Source organism: Phocoena sinus, chromosome 3 (assembly GCF_008692025.1).
Source record: "Phocoena sinus isolate mPhoSin1 chromosome 3, mPhoSin1.pri, whole genome shotgun sequence".
NCBI classification, from domain to species: Eukaryota; Metazoa; Chordata; class Mammalia; order Artiodactyla; family Phocoenidae; genus Phocoena; species Phocoena sinus.
This window is the reverse complement of record NC_045765.1, coordinates 37,375,462-37,400,308: the sequence shown is the minus strand read 5'-3', so window position 1 is coordinate 37,400,308 and position 24,847 is coordinate 37,375,462. Positions and strand designations below refer to the sequence as shown.

The 24,847-nt window shown below is 39.9% G+C and overlaps 1 protein-coding gene across 6 annotated transcripts in view; it reads right to left on the bottom strand.

Moving 5' to 3' along the window:
* The window catches only part of EBF1 (EBF transcription factor 1), a 395,639-nt gene that overhangs the window by 342,227 nt on the left and 28,565 nt on the right, over positions 1-24,847 (bottom strand). The window lies entirely within an intron of this gene.

Genomic DNA, 24,847 nt, shown 5'->3' with positions numbered 1-24,847 from the left:
ATTGTAAGGGAATTAGTTAATTTTTATAAATAAAACCACAGGAAAAAAAAATATCCTCAATATACTAGAGCTAAAAACGAAGACTCCAAAGAAGGGGAAAATACTAAATAACCTTAGGACCTTACTAAATACATTTAATCCTTTGAATAACTGTATAAATATTTGACTGTCTTTTATTTGTGTTTTCATTCTTTTTATTATAAAATAGGCTTTATAAAGTAGCCCTCTTTAAAAAAAAAAAAGGGATGAAACAAAAAAAAAAACCTGTGGTTTATTATTTAACTTCCGAAAAGCCAACATCAAAGGTTAGACTTTTAGACTTCAAGACCAGATCATTTGTAATTTCTTCTTTTTTATTATTTTTAAGAATTTTTTTATGTGGAAAAGAGTCAAAGATCTCAAAAATTCTTATCCAAAGGCTTCTCTTAGCCAAGCTGAGTTGATGGGAATTACTCTTTTGTGCCAAAACCAAAAAAAGAAGCTGTATACATTCCCTCCCTCCCTCCCCTTCATCCCTCTCCTCTACACCCCCCTCCCTTTCTGACTCAAATTGCAAATATTTATATTCTTTTTTCTCCTTGAATTTAAATGAAGAAAAAAAAGAGTCCTAGATGAACTGAAAGTGTGAGGCTACAATTTTATTACACAAAGGAATGATCTGAAACTCCCAAATTTATTTAACAAACCCACAGTGTTTATTTAGGACTAGGGTGAGAGGTGCTTCTTATTTGCATAGGTTATCCTGTGAATTTACTGCATGCATAACTTTAAGGTACTTAAATGAGTGATCCAAATAAAAATGGAATTAGGTTGCAGAAAATGATAATAATGAAACTCAGAGACAATGAAATAGGGTGCAAGTCCAAAGCTGTTTGGCAAAATCAAATTGTGTATCCTACAATCCAATTGCTATTGAAAATGCTGTAGCTTGAGATAAAGTTGTCATAAAGTCCTGTCAAGATAAAACGGACATTAAAAAACCATATTTAGATAATTTCAATTCTCCCACCTCCCACCATAAAAAGGGATGGATGAGAAAATGATCCAGGCAGGTCACCTTGGTTCTCTTCTCCTTCACCCCTCACAGCCAATCTGACACTTTGTTCACTGCCCACTCCCTTCCATTCCTGCCACCAAGATTTCATCACCTCTGGGGCTTACTATCCCAGTAACTTCTTAGTTTGGTCTCCTTGCCTCTGGACTCCACTCTCTACAGCACTGCTCATCCCTCCAAGTTCAACTCAAATATCACTTCTTCCTAGCTTTCCCTCGCCCCATACAGAATTAATCAGTTCCCGATATGCGTGCTCCCCAATACTCTATTACACCATCTAACACATCTTCTTGGTGAACTCTCTGTTTGCATATATCTACACCTCTCAAGGGTATAGGCATGTGAGAGCAGGAAAAGCCTCTGTTTCACTAGCTTACGACCAAGAGGATCTCGCACAAAAGAGACCCTCAATAATCTCGTTGTATTGAACCCATTAGCTGTACTGTGGAATTTAGCTATTCATTTAACTGTGCCGAGTCGTCCATGATGACAAGAATACTGCTAATTCAAACATGCTTCTACAACAGAAGTAGAATATGACACCTACCAAGTGTCAGGCACTGTACTGGGAAGGAACAAAACAGCCACAGCCTCTGGCCTCATGGAGCTTGCAGCACGCTATGCTGGGAACTGACCCAGCTGGAGACATCAGTAAAAGTGTCTAAGAATCCAAAGAAAGGCAGCTAGAACCTAATGGATGAATTGAACTTAAGTTATCAAAAAGGGAGGGAGTGTCCCTGACACAAGCAACGGGCACAGCATATAAGGAATTTGGTCTTTATCTTAAGAGGAATAAGAAATCACTGATGGGTTCTAAGCTTGGGAAGGGCACTAACAGATGTCAATTCTGAAAAGCTTACTCTGGCTCCTGTGTGAAGGAGTGGATTCTAGAGAGGCCAAATGGACGCAGAGACACCAACATGGAGATAGGGCAGGAGTCAAGGTGAGTGATGGTAGGAGTGGGGATGATGCAGAGAGGACAGAGTTGAGAGATGCCTAGTGTGGCCGTGCAGAATGAGGGAGAAGGCAGCATCAAGGATAATTCCCAGGTTTCGACAACTGAAGGGACAGAGAAATCTGTCTATAATAGAAGGAAGATGACGTGGTTTGGGAACCAGAATTGAGAGTTCATGTCTGGACCACTGAGTTCTTCGACATGGATTTTAGGTCCCCCCACTCCCCGTCTTTATGTAAAAATGGCTCCCTACAGTAGAAAACCCATACCTCTTATCATGGCTTTTACAGGCCTTCACACAGTAACCCCGACCTTCTTTCCAACCTTCTTTCCCACCAGTTGCCATGCTATTTCCCTCCCCCCAGGAGTTTCCCCTTCCCAAAACCTTTAGGCAACTCATGGAACCCTATCTGTATTTCCTTCCCCCAAATCCCCCATCAAAACCTGCTTTCTAATCCTTGCTTCTTGGTGAGAGGCAAATGTTCAACACCTAACAGAGTCACCCACCCCAGAACAGTCTATATTGCAGGCTGAAGACACATAGCTCCAATCGTGTCTCATTCACCTTTTTATCTCCTGGACCTGTCAAGAGATAGGAACCATATTTCCACATTCTGGTACCATATTTTTCAAAGCAAAATCACAGCACCTGGTCTGACAACATGAACACACTTGGAGGAAGAAGACAGACTAGCCTTCAGACATACAATAAGTACTCATCAAACATTTATTGAATATTTATTGAATCTGTGTGCTCATCGATGGATTCAACAAAGAATCACTGAATGCCTACAATGCCCATGCACACTGCAGGTACTCAATAAAGAACAAAGGATGGACTATTAGGCACCAGAAGCTTCCCTCCCCATAGGCTTTCCTACTCAGCCTCTGTAACAGATGTCTCTGATACCTGCCTCCCATCTTTGTGGTCCATTCTGATTTCAGCCAAGTATCTCACCCTGACTTCATGCCATCACAAGAAGGCTTCCTTCTGTGGCATGAGAACTCTGAGGGAGCCGCCTGGCCTGAACACAAGCACAGCCTACAACTGTCAAGCTGTCAGTGCACCCAGGGACAACCCTCAACCTTGGGGATAGGAGCCAGGAAATAAATGCCCCAGCCTCTTGTCTTTCGGAAGCATAATTCTAGGAGGCATATTTAATCTGCCTCTTTGGAGATCCCAACAGGATCAAACACTTATTGCCTACCCAGTGACTTTGATAATGCACCATTATCTTAGTTTTTCTTCTTTACCTGTTCTCCCTCTCCTCACATCCTGCTTCCTAGGATCATGCTCACATAAACTACCTGCAACCAAATCCTTGTGGAAGGTTTACTTTCAAGAAAAGTTCAAACTATTTGATAAGATAGCCTCTAATCAAAAGCAGCCATTTCAGTGTCCATGAGATAGTCCAACTTTCACTCTGGCTAATGAATTCCACACTGAAAACAGGGCGAGGGCCATTCAGGAACTCTTCCAGTTCTGTTGTTCTATGAAGAGGACATCTGTGAAACGTTGCACTGAAAAGAGCACGTGGTAAGTGCTAAATGCATGTCTTGCAAATTAAGTCCAGGTAAAAATACAGCTTCTTCACTATAGTAAAAAGGAAAGGAAGTAATGTACGTGGCTTCCCCAAATTACTGGTTTTGTCACAACATTCCCTTGCATTTTTCAGTTTGATTAGGCTCTTTTTTCCAACCTTGGCCCAGTGCGTTGGAACATATTTGTCAGTATATTAAATGCTACTTAAACTTCCCCAAATCATCCCAGAACAGTAAAGAAAGAAAGAAAGAAAAAAAGCTTCTGATTGAAACATACTCAGCTATCCATTAGCATGACAAAGTCTGCATTTTATTTAGAAATTGCCATTAATAATGAAATGATGTATGATTTCCACTCCTGCAGCTCTTCCTTCCTTGCACAATCAATTATACATTTAAGAAAATACTTAGTGGATAGAAGGCTTCTCTAATTAAGCATCACTTGAGGGAGTCTGTGAGATTCTTAAAGCTAGAAAAGCTCTCTTAAATATGTAAGATGGCAGAGGGAGAAAAACACTCAAAATGTTTTAGTCTTAATTAGAAAAACAAGCTTTTATGCATTCTGAACTGCTACATAAGAAAAATTCACATACCCACATATTTTTTAACCCAATAAAGACTTTGAGGTGAACTAACTATTCTGCAAAGTATAAATTCTTTCTCTCTTTGTTCCAGCTAAGAAGCCAGTACTAAATTGAAATTAGATATTTTGAGTGAGACTCAGCCTTAGAATTGCTGTCCCTTAGACAAAACAGTCTTTTCTGTCTAAATCATTGAGGATTTAAGATGGTTGGCCCTTGAGAAGTCTGGAAATTTTCCAAAGTTAGAATCAAACAGAAACAGCTAGCATAAAATTTCCCAGAAGGCAAAACAAGGATGGTTATTCTCACTAAAATTATTACATATCACATCCTGTTGTCAGGAGGGGTGCTTATCTTGGGATCATCTCCAGTATGAATTTGCATCCCAGTTGTCCTCGAAAACTAACTCTCTCCAACACCACAGCAGATTCACTCAATTTGGCAAGTCCTAACGCTTTCTCTTTCTCTCCCTCTAGAGGCGGAAAATGAAGCACTAAATAAGACTTGATTTCAAGGCATTAGAAATAAAACTTGGGATAAGCCACTCCAACAGGAAGAGAAAGCTGACCTTGAAAGAAGGCAAGGAGTGTGACAAGTTGTACAGAGGAGAAACAAAGAACAGTGGCTGAGGAGGGGTAGGGGATAAAAGGTGATGTACAGAGCACTGGCTCTCTCCCCGCTCACCCTCCTGTCTCCATCTACTTCTGCTTTCTCTCCTCCATATATCCTCTCTCTTTCCCATGTTCTCAGTCTCTCTCTCTCCTATGTTCTCAGTCTCTCTCTCCCTCTCTCTCTCTCTCTCCCATGTTCTCAGTCTCTCTCTCCCCCCTTCCCTCTCTCCCTCCATTGGTGGTCTCTGTATCCCTGACTCTTCCTTTCTTGCTCTTGTTCTCTCTCCAACTTTCCACGACTCACTTCCGCATAGGACCGAGGATCCATCCCTCCCTCCAGCCCAGGTGACCCCTCTTACAACAGGAGGCATCAGTGAGCTTCCTGAATGGGCTCTGTACATGGTGCCATGTCACCAGAGACAGCAGATGTCCCAGGACACCTCCTTTCCCCAGCATCTCTTTCCCCAGCACCCCTCGGCCCCAGGAGCCTCAGTCACAGCTCTCAGACCTTGGGTCTGAGACCTTTTGCTTGGGCAAAAGCCGTGTTCTCCCCAGGTGCCATAAAGCAGAATTTTTTTAATCCTTGTGCATGATTGAACTTCTAACTATTGATGGACTCCTTTCCTCATGCCTCCCTTCTTCCTGCTAGCCTGTCCCTCAGTGGGCCAGGAGCCCTCTTCCCTGGCCAGAAGCCTCAAGAGGAAATTCAGAAACTCAGCTGCAAGAAAGAAGTCGCTCAGGGAGCGGGGAGAAGGCACAAAGCTGGACGCCTGTGCTCTTTTTAATTCCAGTCTCTGGCAAAAAAGAAAACCTCAGGTCGGACTTTAGAGTCTTTGACACATAATTGGTAGCCAATTTTCCTAAGTGGTGAGTCAATTTTCTGCTTGTGAAATGTAACTTTACCCTGGTGCACACCAGGCCCCAGGGTTTTCAATGTGGCTTAACAGCAATTATATGAATGTTAGGAAGGGGGGAAGTGTTAAAGTCCCTACATTTACATTTTTTCATGTTTTTACCTCTTAAAGGGATAGAAGACCTCTCCTAACCAAGGAACCCACGAAAAACCCACCCCAAGGCAGACAGGGAATATCCTGAGAAAGAAAGCCATTTAAAGCCACATCACAAAGGGTACCTCTTTTTTTTTTTTTTTTTAATTCTCTCAAGTATTCAGACAAGTAACGGTGAGGCAAATAACAGTTAAGGGTCAGGGCATCCTTTGCCCGGTTCCCCCAGAGCTATTTTCTTTGCTCCCACCCTTCCCTCCACTTCTCCCTCCAACAAATACCCCGGTGGGCGGTGGCACTCCCCCTGCACGCCCGGCGGCCGGCGGCTCCCGCCGCACATGTGCGACTCATGTTTCGGCTTTCACTGGCGACAAACTGGAGCCGGGGCCTTTCCGTTTCGGAGGAACTCGCTACGTGTCGCTAACAACAACACAAACACCGAGGCCTCTGCTCTGTGCTCCGCTGCCCACAGCGCTCTCGGCACCAGGCTGGATTTATAGCAAGGAGCCCTGACTGTAAGAAGTAATTCATGAGTCCCCACAATGCCACCACTGAGAGCACGGGTAGGGGGGAAAAGGCTCCGCGCGCTCCCTCCCCCAGGCCTCCCTTGAGCCCATCCCCTATTTGCAGAGGTGCCCAGCCCCCAGCAGCGCAACACACGCGGTTTGTCCTCATTCACTTTGTTGTAATTCTTTGCTCTATAAGGGGAAAAAAAGGTAATCTCTGCCACCTCCCTTTTATCATAATTAGTTAAAAATTCACTAGTCTCAAAATACGTTTTTTGTCATCAATAGCTGCAATAGAAAAGCCATACTACGTACATATGTTTGTCGTACAGAAACCTACATGGCACACACACACTCAGGCCCATAATACACTCACATGCAAAAAGAAAAAAAATTATATCGCTATAATGAACTTTCCTGGAAGATTTAATATGTGTGTTTCAGAAAGACATAATCATTTTAATAAAACCCAATCTGATTTGGGAAGCATCTTCCATGAATGAAGTTTTGGAAAGATGAAAAAGAAAACAAAGTAACTGATGTTAAAAAATATTTAACAGTGGGGCTTCCCTGGTGGCGCAGTGGTTGAGAGTCCGCCTGCCGATGCAGGGGACACGGGTTTGTGCCCCGGTCCGGGAAGATCCCACATGCCGCGGAGCGGCTGGGCCGGTGAGCCATGGCCACTGGGCTTGCGTGTCCGGAGCCTGTGCTCCGCAGCAGGAGGGGCCACAGCGGTGAGAGGCCTGCGTATCGCACAAATAAATAAATAAATGAATAAATAAATATATATATTTAACAGGGAAAAATATACTATGTAAAAATTCCACCGAAAAAAGAAGAAATCATATATCCCGTAGATATAGATTTATTGCTTCACAGCCCTGGAAAGCTCCTAAACTATCTCAAAGCAAAGAGGGAAATACTGCACGTGAAAGATACCATTTGGACTATCAGACTCAACTCCAAAAGATGCAGAAAAAAACCAAAAATACACACATGAAACTTTGTACTAGATTCTGTATTAAAAGTAGGCTTGTCAGGTCTCATGAATGCCTCCGTGGTCTGTGGTTACAAGGTTCTGCATTCAGCCTTCAGCAAATCAGTTTGGGGTTTCTCTAAATCTGAGCCACAGCCTGTCAGGACGATACTTTGCAACACCAACCTTTTAAATCTCATATCTTTGTTTTCCTCCCTAACTCTCAGACAAATTGTCTTCAAGTTCCTGCCTGGGTCAGCCATTCCAAGCTAGAATTAAGAGCCAGCAGATCCTTTACCCTGAGAATTTGGAGCTGCAAACCTTTAGAAAAGGCCCAGGGAGGGATAATTGTTTTAGTGAAGCTTGCTGCCTCTTCAGTGGTCCATGAGACCCTGCTGAGCGTGCCTGCTTACCTTTGGCAGTAACCCAGCGCAGGTTCAGGAAACCGTTTTGTGTTCCTGCCCTTAGCCTTGTGTCAATGAAGCTTGGCACATCTTTTCTGTGGTTGTAATTTAAATGAGACAACCAACTGCACAGCTGTCTCGGTCAAATTATGCAGGGCCATGTGGCCTTTCTTCCATCTTTAAAAAGTCCAGGGCACCTCTGACCATGTTTGAGGGAAGCCCAGGGGAGCAATGACCAACAAAAGGAATAGTGATTATGCCAGCAAAAGATGGAAATTTGCCTAAATGAATATATTAAAGGCTGCACTCAGAAAATGGAAATGTTAGTTTTTAAATAGAGGCAGAATGGTGTCATGATTAAGACCCTGATCTTTGGGGTCTGACACAGCAGGGCTGGCATCCCGGCTCTACCACTTAATAGCTATGGTGACCTTGGGCGAGTTATTTAACCTCTCAGAAGCCTAGTTTCCTCATCTATAAAATGGGGGGAAATAAAAATACTCCCAACATAGAGTTACTGTAAGGATTGAGTGAGAGAATACTTAGCAAATATGTAGCTTAATAAGGGTTAGCTATTATCATCACCATCATCAACAGTAATTATAGGAATTGCAACAATAACACATAGAACATGTAAAAGCCAATGCCAGTCACCATGCCTCCGGTCATCTGTACCCCAGGAAAAGACTAATTTTACTCTGCCTCTAGTCTCATATTTTACATATTACAGAACTACATCCTTGCCAAGCGGCAAATAAAACTTATTTGACTGAAGGTTCCTGTAGCCTAAATTTTATTTTATACTGTTTATACTTCATTGAGTGTTTCAACAGCTCTCTCTTTCTCTCTCCCTCTCTCTCGCCGTCTCTCTCTCTCTCTCTCACACACGAGTATAAGAATATACACAGATGCTTTCTACACCATTAAAAGCCAGCAGATATGGACACAGAAAATGAGTACACACACCCCAGAAAGAAAGGAACATAATTATCAACCTTTCTTGACAACTCCATTCAATGATACTCAATTATGAATTGCATGGCAAAAATAAACTCTTTAAAAATCTGAAAGCAAGGACCCATTGTATCTTTGCTCCTCGGGGCCCTTTGAAAGCTGAGGTTAAATTATAATCAGATGGCAAAGGATAAGGACCTCACCTCGGGGCACTTCCTTGGGATAAATGACCGGTTCTTGTCCATGCTGGAAGGGATTGTTGGCCCAAAGCACCATGGGGCCAGTGACCCCTTGCTGGTCATTAATCGTTACTGAATTCCCTGGAACCAAGGTCATTATTGCTAATATAAACTTAAATAAAAATTCCAGAGGCATATGGATTTCTTTTAATAGTCAGTCTTATTTCTTTTGGTTTTTATAAGGCATTACTATAGAATTAATATTCTATACTTTAGCTCTGTAGTTGGTTTAACAATTGATCTTGCTTAAAGTAAAGGTTTATTAGACATAAAATAAGAAATGAAGGAAAAGCAAACAAAAAACAGGAAAGCCTGAGAGGGCCTATTCTGTACCTGGAATTCTCAGGAAGTTATTATCCATGGGACTCACAAGTTTGTTTCCTTGAGGTTCTGTCAAAATATTACAATGTTTCTACGAAAAGGATTCAAGAATTTCACATTTAAAAATAGCTATAGATATATGGAATCTTGTTCCTATCCTGAACAAAGTTTGTTTCTCAGTCTCTTATCTCTGCACATAATGACCCCAAAAAAGTTGTTTTTGACATTTTGTGCGATTCTGATTTCTTTAAGCTTAAGGGATATCCACTGTATTCTCATATACAAGCACAGGATACTGGCAGAGCATATAATTTCATAGCTTCATTCTAAAGATACTCAGAGTTATTTGGCCTTAAAGGACATTATCCTCCCCAAAAGTACATATATGCTGACAATGAACAATTATTGCATGAGCATGTGCTATGTGCAACTCATCATATATCTTCATACATATACCAACATTTAGTCGGCTTCACCTGGGAGCCAAGTCTAAACCAGAAGAATCCGGTTAGACCGCTCTGGGATGTCCTATAGGCAGCTTCTGCTGGTTACTATCTCACGTAGATGAAAGTGTCTGTCCACGTGCCTCACATTTTACAAGCCCACAGCTTTCATTTTACTAGATCCCTTCCCCATCTTGCCCAAGTTACGCTACCAATAAATTTAAGTATACCAACTCAATTAGGCTTGTAAGGTACATCATCTAAGACCTCACCCCAAAGCCGCCTGCCTTAATATAAATCTTAGCAATAGATGTGGGCTGTGCTTACTGCCTTACCTTCTTATCACCTAGCTGATACCTGGACCAAGGTAATAAAGGAGGAATAAAAGTTGGTTGAGAACATTGCTGGTTGTTTAATTCTGAGGTTGCCATTTGTAGTATAGTAAGTGATGCCCAAGCAAAAGTTTAATAATAGGCTAGTGTTCAATGTTACATATAAGAAGTGACCAGAGTTATAGGAGTATAGAGGATTAGCACCATTGAGAGAGAAGGAATCTTAAAGATCCTAAGTGTCCGATTCTCTCATTCTATAAATGGGAAAACTGAAACCCAGAGAAGTTAAGAGACTTGCTGAGGCTCACATATCTAAAAAACAGCAGAGGCAGTATTAAAAACCAGGTCTCTTCTGTCCTGGTTCAGCATTCTATACCAGGTTGCTTCTCATTTTCATCATAAATGAAAAATCCAACTTCAGCATGAGCGAGTTAACTTACCAGGCCTATAATAGAACCAAAGCATGCTGGCTCATAACAGAAGGACATTCTTGAAATTGGGTATCTTGAAGATCAAAAATTAGCACAGTAGGGCATTAACCTACACTGAATCTGATGTATAATGAATTACTTCAAATCTTACATTGGGAGTGGGGCAGGGGGCCAGGTGGTGGCAGGGGAAAGATGAATGATTCAATGGAACTGGTGGTGATCTGGAAAAGAGAAAGGGATTCTACACTGAATGCAATGTCTCTAATAAGTGAGTGCCCCATAAGTGTCACATGGTACCTCCAGGGCAGTCCCCACTCAGGGAAAGGGGCTACAATTTATGTCAGACAGTAGATGCTTCATGAACATTTAGTGAATAAATTAACATGCTGGTTCGTTTTTCCTATTTGAGGTCAATGAAATCAATGGGTGTTTGTCCTCGTCACCTCTGTGAATGAAAACAAGAATACATTCCACAGTGAAACAATTTTTAATAGGTTTAGCAGGAATACTATTTCTGGGTTCCAACATCCAAATATTTGGGAGCACAAGCAAATCCAGCTTTTTTGTTTATGATAATTTGGGAACAAGAAAAGAAGATATATCGTTTTTCATCTCTTTTAAACTAGGGCATGGACCCTAAATAACCAGATAGTGGATGCAGGAAAGAAAGACATAGCTCTTGGCTACATGCAGTCACAGAGCTGAACCAAGACAGAAAAACTAAAATGCTTCCAAATCAGCCCAATCATTTATGCAGGCCAGATAGGCGTAGAATTCAGAGGCTGAGCTATTTTTTGCTTCCTCCTTTCCCCCATATCTTGAAGAAGTACAAAAGCTGCTGATTACCCACCCCTCACCCCCAGCTTACCAGGTGAATCCCCCTTTGCCTTTTGGAATTACTCTCTGGCAGCTCGGCTTCAGACTATGTCAGGGGCTACTTGTCTCTCTCAGCATCACATCCCAGACTTCTACCCCTCCTTGGCAGTTCAAAAGGTGTGACAAACCTGCTCAGGCAACACTCTACACAAAGGGAGTTTTGAGCAGGGAGAAGTTCAATGTCCTTTTTTTTCCCCTTTCACTATGATTTCTCCCGAATTATATTCTATAACAATGCATTTCCTTTATTATTATTTCTGGAAAGGACAGTTTATTAAATTTGTTTAGGTTTAAATATAAGATAATTTTTAAATTAGGACTTACTTTGAAAATTGCCAAGTTCTATATTTATGTATGTCAGTACCTTCCACACAAAGATAATAGAGACGACTGCTCATGATGAGACAGCTAGAATAGAAAGAACTTTTCTAAAATTCCTGCTGAAAGATGACTATTTATGAAATATAAACAGAAAATGCTATTTTTGCATAGTGTTATGACATAGCGTGAACAAGCATAGTTGCAAATGAATGAAATATGTGAGTTTTTAAAAAATAAATAATATAATATGATGGGATATTCTGTGCTTCCTCCTCCCCATGACTGTTATAATTTCTTAGAAACAATTTAACACGTGCTCCTTGTATGTGTGGCGCGTCATGCTGGGCCTTGTTGGAGATACCGAGCTCACAGGTTTCCTTGGACCCAAATCCAGAAAATACAACTTACAGACTTCCCTGAGGCTGATCTCCCACAAGGTAAAATGGAGAGCAGAGCAGGACCCAGATGGCCCAGGGTAGTAGCAGAAAAGCCACTGGAATCAGAGCCAGGGACTTGGCTTAAGGTCCTGGCTCTGAGGCTAATTAGATCTCTGGGCAATGTTACTGAGCTTCTCTTGCCCCCAGCTTTCTCATCTGTAAAATGAAGGGACTGGACTGTAATCTTTGAGAGTTCATTCAGCTCAGATAGAAACCTCGTCTCTTCCTACAACAACCTGGATTCCTCAGAAGACCTGCCCTTGAGACCTGGGTAGCTTATTGATTAGCTTGATGAAGCTAAACTATTCATTCTCCATCTCCAGGAAATGGGTACAAAACCCCCTGCTTATCTCACAGGGTTGCTATGGGAACTAAAATGATGTAGGCCAAAGAGTAGGAACGTAAACTGAAAACAGCCAAACCCATGTAAAATTTTTCTTTCATTCCCTCAGAGAGGTAAATGAGTGATAGAATTAAAGTGTTAGCCTTCCCAAAGTTATATATGTCTTAGTAAAGACCAAAAGCTCTTTACTAAAGGATGAGGCTCTAACAGTGATGAGGCTCTAACAGTAGAATTCCCAGCATCAGCCAGAGTTGGGTTGGAAAACCTTGCCTGCCATCTTAAGAGCTCTGCAAATATTCCTTATTGTTTTTAAACCCGGCTGTTTAATCAAACCTCAAGGAGACATTTCTGGTGGAGCTCACAGACTTGCCCAAACTACAAAGGATATCTAAATGGGGCAGGGGAAGGGGGAGGGAGTCAGTAACTACATGTTTGCTAATGAATAAAGATCCTGCATTTCATTGCTGGAAATTCTCATGTTATTTTAGGCCCATCAGCAGAACATAAAGCAAGCTTAATACACCATAGGATGCAAAAAATTCATAGTGATGGTGCACAACATGTCCCCAACTGAAGGGGACCCTTAGGAAACAGTCTACCCATGGCCCTTCTTGAAACCAGACAGGTGAAGCTGTCTACTAGAAAACCGAGATTTCTTTTCACTTTTCCACAAATTACAAAGTTGTTTGTGGGAGTCCCCGGAATCATTTATAACTGAGAGAACAAGAGAAACCACCTTCAAACTCCAGTTTCAATAGACCTGAAATCCTCCTGGAACCCAAAGCATCTACACCATTTGGCATCCCCGGAGAATACCAGCAAGAGATAAAACTAATCCAACCCAGTGGATTCGTGAAGGGCCACTGTAGAGCTTGGGCTAATTTCTTAGTAACACTCGGCCTCTGTCACAAATTTTCCTTCTCTGCCATTTCCGTGTACCTTAGAATTTGATTTCGTAGTTCATACCCCGTTTTAAATTCCCACCTCTAAGGGAGCCTATAAGGAATACTGCCATGTTTGTGTCAAGGATCTTACAAACAGTTACAGGGAAAGGACTGAGGTAAAGTTTCTTCTTCCCAGACTGGCGGGGCTGCATACCTGGCTTATATGACCTCCAAATCCCCAATGGACACTCAAAGAACATGGCCACTCTGACCACAGTAGTCGCCATTTCAGTCAGCCCCCCTCAAACAACTTACGTCTAATTTCTACAATATCTAGGTGGCAAATGAAGCCCAGTGGGTACTTGTAGATACAAACAAAAGCTTGCTAAAACTACCATGTCTGGGAAACTGAGACATTCCCAGGCAATCTACTCTGAACAGCAGACAGAAATAAAAAGACTTGGGAAAAGGAGAAACAGACATGAAATGTAACACAGTTTCCTGAAATTCAGTATACCAGACTTCCATGACATGTCAAGGAATCAGAGCTAATTCCACCCTGATTATCTGGGTTATGTCATTATTAATGTTGCAGGAACATTTTTAAGCCACTGTCTATCAGCAATTTGATGAAAGAAAAAACTAACACCTCACAAGAAATGTTGAGAACACCGTGATCTGAAAGAAACTACTATTAGTAAACTAAACAGAACTCTAAATAAAGAAAATTACTGCTGTTAAGACGTACTGTTCTGAGAATGATCAGGAAGAGTACCGAAACACTAACACTACTGTATATAAGAAATTATTCAAGCATGCATTTGAGTAATTCTGCATTTTAATTTAACCCTTTGAAACATTAATCAAACCATGGCTAATTATAGGAATTAAGGAATTAAACGATGGAATCTTCTAAAAGATATTATTTAAAAGGCAGTTTATACAATTACTTGTATAGATGTTTGCTTTAAAGAGGAAAACAGTTCTACTGTAATGAAAAGGGTCTTAGAAAATTAAATTAACAAGGGGGGACCAGGCTGATATGAAACTAAATTAGCATCAAATGCAAATTACAGGGTACTTAATGGTAGAAACAGGTGCAGAGAAGAACCCTAAATGAGATAAATGAATAAAACATCCCTCTCCACAAATGTGGAAGCTGACACAAAGTCAATGATATGAATAATTCAGCAGCCTCCACACTGCTGTTGAGGTCAGCCTGCCCTGACCTTTGAAACAGGAAGTAAAATTCAGTTCAAATTTGAGTGACTGGAAATATAACAGTTATTTGTTTTTTATATTAAAAAACCCACAGAATTTTAAAAAAATACAGATAGAGGAAATATACAATAGAATTACAGTTTGAACTAAGGGGATATTACATAATCAAAGTAGTTGGTAAACAAAGAAATAAAAAAATCATTAGGTAAGATTTTCCACAAACTATGTTTCAATATGGAAATCCTAAAAACAAAACAAGTAAAAGCATATATATCAGTGTTCAGCTTACAGATCAAACTCCCTGTGAGAATAAATTTCTAAATTTTTGTCCTTTTTTCACATTATTTTATGGTGTTAATGTCAATGTAAAAATTTTTAAAAGCATGTTATAATTTTTTTAAGTAGCCATATATTTTTATTAATAATGCAAAGTAATCCCTCACTTTTGTAAGACAAAATTTGGTTAAACTAGATTTTTAAAAATCTTTATGAAGCTGCTCTTTTTTTTTAAATCATTCAAACCCTGATTTAATAAATGTTGCAGCCCCAATTTTAGGTTATCTTATAAAAATGCAACCCAGGTTCAAAAACAAATCATTCCCATAAGTGAATATCTACTGTGGTTTTACGTGTCTTTTATGCTTTTTTCCCCCTTCTTTGTATGCTTCAAAAGTATTTTGTACAGTTAACTGTGAAAGTACTTTCCTTATTTCAAATCGAATCTGGTGCTGCTAGAGATTAACATGGTATGACAACAAACCAATTTCTACAAGTTAGAAAGACAGCAAAATATATAATGGTATATCACCCTCATCGTTATTTTATAGGATGGCATAAAAGATGTTTGATAATAGCAGTTATCTCTGCCCTCCAATTGGTTCTATTAATGGGACCCACAACTTGGCTATCTACCTTTCATCTATCTACTGTGCTTGTCAAATGAAAGATTATGTTGAAAGAGGAGCTTAATTTTATTTTCTAGATTTAGAGAGGGTTAAAGTTACACACACACACACACACACACACACACGCACACACACGGCATCTATGAGAAGTGGTAAACTAGTATACAGTATAATTACCATAGGAGGAAGTTTGAGATGTGCTCCTTCTAAATCCAAGTGTTCGTTCGGCAGAAGCAAATTAAAGACATGGGGTGTGTTTTTTTAAAAATTATTATTATTATTATCTTATTGGCTAAATCACTCCTCGGTTGACATTTAATAAAGGGTGATACACCAAACACTGCTGATTTGGGGCTTGGCGTAATGACCGACCTGAGTGAAGGTTTGTGTACAGAGTGGCTCCCCATTAAATAGGGCTCTGTGGAAGCAGCTGGTTCTCATTTTGAAACAACCAGTTTCTCTATCCCCAAGTGCTAAAGAAAATAATCCCTGCCATCTATGACTACACACTTTCACAGAGGCAGCAATGAGAATTTGATTGTGGAGATAATTAAAGTCATTCCTGGAACTTCCAAGATAAAAAAAAAAGGAGGAAAGAGGTGGGATTGAAAGAAAGAATAGTCAATGACAGTGTTTAAAATTAAACTATGACAAATCATCTGGAGTGGAGAAGGAGGAGGAGGGATCCCCACCCTTCACGGAATCCGGTGGAAGCAGCTCTCTTTTCTCTCCATGCTGCAGCTCCAAGGGGAGGCTGAGATGCCATTAGTCAGGGCCACAGCCCCCAGTGTCCGGCTTGGACACCGAAGAATCGAAACACAGCCGGAGAAACTCCTTGTCAATGATGGCATATCACGATGAGATTTTTTTTTTTTTAAGTTTCAATTTTAAATAAAATAGTCAGCGAGGAATCCATCTGGATTCTAGAACAAATAGTCATTCCGGCTGATCTGAAACATTGACATTATTTCAACATTAAGAGAAAACAAAAAAGATATCAGACCTTTGAAGAGCTTATTTTTTGTGTTTTGTTTTAATACTGTGCTGCTCTATAAGAACCCATGCTCCGACAGTCTGATAGCCTGAATGACACTCGACTGAAGCTACGTTCCCCGAACGCCTACAGATTTCATGGGCTTGGGGAAAACTAAAATATGTGTAATCTATCTGTCTGCACTATCTGCCTTTAACAGGAAGAAGAGAGGGGCTCAATAAGGACAATCCGGGGCCTCCCAATTAACCTGATTAGTTCAGCACATTGCTCTCATGAATGACACCTTATCTTGAAAATAAGGGAGAACTTCCTTCCTCAAGAATGCGCAGGAGCCCCCAAAGCCACAAAGATGCAGCCTATCAAACAGTGAATGGCCTCTGCTTCTTCCCCCTCTTCCCAGCTCGCACACAGGTCAGGGAGACCAGCAGACACAGCGCCTGATTGGATTTTGTGTCCTAAGGACAGGAGGCAAGCTCCCATCTGCCCAGGTGGCCTTGGAGAAGGCTGGGAAAAGGGATGCCCTGTGGGCAACTTCAAGCCCCTTCTTTCAGAGTCAACCAGGCACATGATGGGATTGGGGTGGGGGACGGGGGGAGGGGCCGTTGGAAGGAGGGGGGAGATTCATTAACCCTTCAATCACCAGAGTAGCATATCAATATTATACCTGCCTGAAAGAAAAAACAGTGAACTCTTAAGTCTTCTAACGTCATATAAAACAAAGGCACTGCTGAAACATATGTTACCTAACACTGATTTCACATTTGATATAATAATGGGAGATTACCAAGTTGCTATACATAAATAAAGCTTTCCCCCCAAACTCTCTGAAATCTGCTTGCTTGCAAAGGATACTGTGTGTGTGTGTGTGTGTGTGTGTGTGTGCGCGCGCGCGTGTGTTAAATTCACATTATCGTGTGTAACAGACATACTAGTTAACAGAATATATTCTTGAAAATGTGCTTTGTGCGAATGTCAACAGCAGGGTTTTTCACTTGTCTGCTCTGTGATTTACTTGATCAGTTAAACAGGCAATGAGAGGATTTGCATGGTAATCGTGTGAAGATTAACATTTTTAAATGTAACAAATTTAATATTTTATCTTACATTTTCTGTTTCTCATCATTCTTTAATGGCAGTGCCTTTTCACTTTATTGTGTAGTTATAACAAGCCTGTCTTTAGGCAGAGAGATGAGACCACCAGATTCAACAACTCCATTTCTAGTTCCATTCTTTCATTTCACAAAAACATACTCTAAGCACCTGCTACACAGCAGTGAGGCAAATGTGCTCAGTGCTTGGGATACAGCAGCAACCAATACACGCAAACCACTGCCCGCTGGGGTTTACAGTCTACCTCCTAAAGAGTTTATCAGCCTCAGCAATACCAGAGGGAACTCAAATCAGAATTTCATAGCTGGAAAGCATCTCAGAGATCTTTTCATTCCAGCCCTTTTTAAAAAAAATAACAGCCACCTTCTATTGAATGTGATTTATGTGCCAGGCATTGTGCTAAGTGCTCTCCATGCATTATCTACTTATTCCTCACCACAACCCTATAAAGTAGGAACTACTACTCCTATCCTGGTCTTACAGATGAAGAAACTGGTGCTTAAAGAAGTGAGGTGATCTGACCGCAGCCCGAAGTTACCACTGGCAGAGCAGTCTGATTTTATCCTAGGCAGTCTGACTCCACAGCCTGTGGTCTTAACCAATGTGTAGACTGCCTCAGAGGAGTGCAATAAAACCACGGAGTTTGCCCAAGTTCAATACCACTGAGTAAGAGCTAACAGGCAACTTTGAACCCAGGGATATTTTTCCTCTGCACCATGATCTCTATCTATCTGAAATAACATTCTCCTATTTTATTTAAAAAAAATCAATATATCTTTTCTACACTTACTATTCCAATTTTCTTTTTTTCAACTCTGAGGCACTAAAAGCTCCATGAGGGCAGGAACCATGTGTGTCTTATTCACTGTTTTATCCCCAACCCTGAAGACAGTGCATGGCATATAGTAGACGCTAAATTAATATTTGTGGAAAGAAAAAAAAATGAGTAACTCCTCACCAAGAGGACTGAGTCACCATGATAAACTTCAGTAAGGTAATTTTGCTTATTAGAAAGTACCATGGCAATCATCACATTAAGAATAACAATCCACATGGAATATATTATATTCAGATTGCAAGAGCTGCCTGATTTCAAGCACTTAATATATGCCGAACTCTGTGCTAGGTATTTTAACCCACACCATTCTTCAAAATTGAGATGATCTTCCCATTTCAAAGATGAAAAAAATTGAACCCCATGAGGCTCAGGTATTGGGAATTAATGATGGAGGAATTTGATTTCCTGCCAATGGACTCCAAATTCTAGGCCTTTTCCACTATACTCTGCCTTTTCCCAGTTTTCTCTTTGGATTAGTGCCTGTTTTCTCCCCTAGTGAAACACACAATGGTTTACTCATCAAATTAAATGAGGACACAAGAACTCAAATATTGCTCTAGCAATGAGTACAACAATTTATGTTATATTATTACTATTATTTTTAATCCCAGAAGTTAAGTGCCAGATATACTAGAAAACTGTTTAGGTAAAAAGGTTTAGATTAATTCATGGAAAGGATGAAATGTGGATTCCAAGAAAAATAAATGAGGCTACGTGAAATACTGAAAACCGTATTTTATTTCAGCTGTGCAATTGAAAAGGAAAAAGATCAGGCTGAGAGCTAGGACACCGATATTCTAATCACTTGCTTTGTCACTAATAAAGTTCCTTCAGCTGTGTGCCTCAGTTTATATATGTGTAAAATGGAGTTAATTTGTGCCCTAACATTTGTGTGAAGAGAACTCTCTGAAATACTACACCTTAAAGGCCACCAATAACTTTGCAAGTTCCATTCAGATGTAAGTTACTATTAAATTCACAATGGTCAGGCATTTTGTTTCTTTTGTTTTAAGGTGCTCATAGGCCAGGATTCAGATGCTGGTCTTCAAGAAAACATGCCGGACGGCCAGAAGAGGACATTCCCACTCCTATAGCCACAGAAAGAAGTACTCAATTTTTTGAAAGATATTCTGAGATGTACGCCATACACCTGAGATTAGAATCTGGCTTTAAGAAAAAAAGACCGTGTAGCGAAACACAAGTTTTCAACATTATAATAGCTTCAAAGATAACTCTTAACCAACTTTCTTTTCTAAAGAACTTCCTAATAAATAAAAAAGAGACATCTCATTTTTCATCTTTGTTTTTGTCTTTGTAACGTGTGTGTGTGTGTGTGTACATGTGAGAGGAACCAAACCTGACACAGGTCCAGGGTTCTTCAAACTAACTTTTCCTTTTGTGAGGGGACTTCAACCAACAGTGCATCCAAGACTATCAGAAATGATGCCTTAAGATACTACTAACAGATCAGAATACTAATGAATGGAAAGCATATTCAAAATAGGGAGAAGTTATTGTTCTATTGAACAATGATAAATAAATTGCAAGTAGCATGATAGTCTGACCTTTCGACAGAAAAAAAAAAAAAGAAAAAGCTTTAGTCAAATCATGGTTGCTTTAGGAAGGTGGAGGGCAAACAACCTCTGACCATTAGCCAAGTTTTCTGCCTGCACTCTGCTGCCTCAGTCTCACCTCCAGCCTGTGTAGAAGGCACCGTCCAGCGCAGGCAACGCTTGGGGCACAGCAGGGAGCAAGGTCACACAAAAAAGCATCAGCTACCATCATGGAACAAGATATCCTGATCTTTCACTTTGATCATTTCCAATTCATTGATTAAAAAAGAAAAGAAAGGGCTTCCCTTGTGGCGCAGTGGTTAAGCATCCGCCTGCCAATGCAGGGGACACAGGGTCAAGCCCTGGTCCGGGAAGATCCCACATGCCATGGAGCAACTAAGCCCGTGTGCCACAACTACTGAGCCTGCGTTCTACAGCCCGCGAGCCACAACTACTGAGCCTGCACGCCTAGAGTCCGTGCTCCGCAACAAGAAAAGCCACCGCAATGAGAAGCCCTCACACCACAACAAAGAGTAGCCCCTGCTCTCAGCAATTAGAGAAAACCCGTGTGCAGCAGCGAAGGCCCAATGCAGCCAAAAATTAAATAAATTAATAAAATAAAAAGAAATAAAAAGAAAAGAAAAAGTTACTTCAACCTGGAAATGCCATGTCATGAGTGTTCATACCCTACAGAAGGGCTCTTCTGACCTACTCACCTACTGCCCCACCAGACATAGATAGTATCAATATTTGGTCAATCAAGCAGCAAATGAGCAAAAAAAAAAAGTTCTTGAGGGAGTCCTGATATTGATTAAAGGGGCATTTTTTTAAACCACCATAACGTTGACATGAACCAAAATTTGAGAATCTTGCCAAAACTATACAATACGTATAGTGACCGTGTCCAGATTAAAAATGGACACGTGCAATGTGATTATTATTTTCTTTTTTCCCTCTCCTGGCATGGAAAGTGTTAAAGAAAACAATAAAAGGACGAGTTAAGTGTACAGGGTAGGATTTACTGGCATTTACTTTTAATCTATGGCCCTTCACTCTGTAGCTTATCGGGCCTCTGTCAGTCCTTTTTCCTCCTTTATATCTCATGAGGAGCCCCCCCCCCCCCCATGCTGCTACTGAGAGACAGAGCCCAAGTGTCTATAAGCTTTTTGTCAGGTAAAAAGAGAAGAAAAAGGAAAGGAACAAGAGGAAAAGCAAAGCTAAGAGGCATCTATTAGATGTCACTAGGCTTTTGTATTCATGTCAATGATTCAGGATTAGAGTATTTGAAATAATCTTATTGAGAGGAATCAAAAGGCCCACCGAGTGAGAGGCTGCTCTGTAGCATATGGCAAAGGCACGAACAATATCTTATTAAAGATGTGTTGGCTAACACTATTACTTTATATTATATTACAAAACTATTGTGCCTCAAACAGTTATTAGCAGGATGGTATAGTTACCGAGTGCCATTTTAGAGGTTATTGTGTGGGATCAAGCTATATAATTTGCCAGCTTGTCTAGTTACATCTTTCCAAGTAGGGTTTGGAGGCAAGTTTGGACCTGGAACCAAGCACTTCACCTTCAAAAATAAAAATCCCCAAAGCACACCGAGGATCACTCTGTTCCCACTGAAAGTGGAATATACATTACATGGATGAAACACCAATGGCATTCTCTTCTCCAGAACCAGTTTCATTAAGTTTGCATCATTTACCATATGTGACCCCCTCTCCCCCCATGAAAAATATGCAGGGTTTTTTTTTGGCTTGATTCCCCTCCTCATGAAAAATACACACACACACACACACACACACACACACACACTCAGCTTCACACATTAGCAGGGTTAAGGCAATTAAAATTCTATTACAATAAGTACTGTAACGTTAAAACCTTCATTTACCTCTGGACAAAAGCTTGTAACTGGAGAAAGAGTTTGCGAGGGAGATTTATCTCCATCTACACACACCTTTAAAGGCAGCAAGCAACCAAAGACAAACCTGTACTGTTCACCATATTTCACTGATTGCAATTGGAGTATTCAGGTCACTTTTATATTGTCCAGGATGGTATACAATTACACGGTTTGTAAAGGGAGGGATGAGATGGTGGGAGGAGAGAGAAGGAAAAATTAATGGTCTATTTCAGATAATACCTGATGCAAATTAAAAAGACCAAAATGCCATCTCTTTATATGCATGGGCCTCTAAACAGAGTTTTTTAAATCTGGTCAATTTTTATTAAAGAGTTTGGTCAGGTGCCTGCAGTAAGGAAAAACAAGTAAAATTTATCAATGGAGATTTGCATTTGGGGAGGGATTTGGGTTTTTTCCCCCATTCTAAGCAATTTATTTTAGAAAAGTAAAAGCATATTTAATATAATGATATGTTCTCATCACAAACTGTGCAAAGTTGTTAGATGACACACAGAAGAGTTTGTACTGCTTTTCTGTATTTTTCCAGAACTGTTACAAAAGCAAAGTTATGATGACATGGGATTTAAAACCCACACCATGGGCTGACACCCAGGCCAGTTAGACATATGCACTGCTGATTCTCTGAAGCTCCGTTAAATACATTTCTTGGAAGTTGCTGCCATTATTTCCTTTACAGGAAAGCCACTGTTGTTCATTATACGGTGTCTGCAGTAGTATTATACCATGTAAAAGTATTTTGCATTATGATATATTGTCAGCATGTTTGCAATCCATTTGAATGTATTCTGGTTGTGTATTTGGGAAGAGCTGATAGCAAATGGAATATAGACTGCTATTAGCTGATTGTATTCGTTATGTTCTTTTTTTTTGTATTCATTATTGTCTTATCACGGTAGCAAACTGCACACAAGTATACAGGCTCATCTCATATTCAGAACGGTATTATCTGATATGTGATAAAATTTAGAATGATAGTCTCTCACATAAGTCTCATCGCTAATAATCACATATGAATTCCCACTGAGGAAACAAATGTTTAAATACGGTAGGATTAATAAACAACCATAAATTCACGCTCAGGGTCAGTGCTGCCTTTCCACTTTTGGAAAAACACAAACCTCTCAAACCAACCAAGAAGACAGCAATTATCCTGCCTGCGGCAATTTTAAAGGGTGAATTCCTCCTCCTTTTATTTTAATGGAGCATTCAAAGTTAGGAAATCAGGCAATATAAAAGTCATATCAGAAATCTGAGAAATGCATCGATACCTCTGGTTCCTTGAGCCCCAGATAGCTGTCTGTGCACCTTACAGAGCGATTATGTTTAGTGGTTGGTCCTTCTAAAAACTGATGAAGACCAAAATAATGAGTTGAAAGGTCAATGAAATAAAACCATGAAACTCTGACTAAAAGCCTCATCTGCAACTTTAATAAAAGTATGTTTATGTTCATGTTAGTTGAGGACTTTTTTTACAGAAAATAAAGGAAAAACTTTTAGTGAATTTTTAGATTTAAGTTTGATTATAAAGGACAGGGAAATCACTTACTGTCGAGGAAACCTGATGCCTTCACCATTTTAGGATTCTAGATATAGGAATTAGAATATAGCTCACCCTGCTCAATGTTTAAAAAAAACCTCAATTATATTCTAATTCTAAAGTTTTACTATTGTTTTCCTATTATACAAATGAATATATATGTTACATAAACACATCAGGATCGATTTAATCAAGAACTTAGCTTGGTGATAAGACAACACTGCGCTTTTCTGAAAAGTCCTAGTACAGCATTTAAACCTCTTAGATGAAGAATGGATCTTAAATAAAATTGTTTCTCTGAACAACCCTGACGTAATTCAACAGGTAAAATGGCCATTCCAATATTTTCAGTCCTGAACATTCTATTTCAGACAACAATCGTAAAGAAAACACATTTAGTGTCACCTAGGTGAAAGTGATCGAGTTGTGAAAGATCTTTAGAAAATCCTAGAAAAAAACAAATATACACTTCTTTTTTTCTTTTTAGGAGACCCTTGGGTAAGTGTGGCCTAAAGAGCTAATTCCGAACAGGCTAAATTCTTCATGTTACAAAACTCATGTATTTTTTTTTAAATGTTGCATGTCAGGGCTTACATCTCAAATGTAGATACAGAGATTCCTATAAATGGAAAAGAAAGACAAATCTGTTAAAGCTGCACTAAGCAAACCCAAAATCTTTACAAGGATATTAGTTGGCAGGCTTTAAAAATCCATGTTTTTAATATTGGCCGTGAGGGATCCAAAACTCTCCAGTTACTCAGGCCACATTATATCCCGAAAGGACTATGTCTAAATTCACACAAGACAGGAGAAGATAATTTGAGGAGGAATTTCATCCTTTATTATTTCTATCTATTAAAAGAAAACAGTCCACTTGTCAATTCTCATGATCACAGCACAAAGAAATGAAGAATTGGGCTCTTATTTTCTCCCTTTATTTAGTGATCCAATTATTTCATCAATCACACTGATCTTAAATTGAAAAAAACAAACAAACAAACAAGTACTGAGCCATCCCCTATCCTGCCCTACTGGAAGTAAGTGACACAAATCTGGCCGGAAACTTTAGGGCTCTATGTGAAAGGAATCCTATAGCATACTTCGGAGAAAGAAATGTTTTTGTTAAGACCATCTGTATTCATCCATGTCATTGCTCAAAGGAAAATAAAGAGTTTTGTGAAGCAAATCTAGAATGCACAGTAATCCTAACTAACTAGATAAGGAATAACAGTATGCACACTTAATATATTCAGTTCAAGCATTTATAAATAAGTTTCCACATAGAAAATGGAAGTTTTTTTATGAATTCAGAAAAACTGGGTTCCCAATTCAGACTACCCTATGTGACTTTTGTCATTATCATCGTTTCTGATTCTTACAAAGTAAACCTAATTAAGAACCTCCCTCATTAGTCTTCCAGAAAAATTAGCCCAGCTTATGCTAATTACTCCTGCAAAATTTAATAAACTCGTTGAAATGGGAATAGCCTAATGAGGTTTTATTTATTGAACTAAGATAACTCCTATGAAAAAGGTTAGG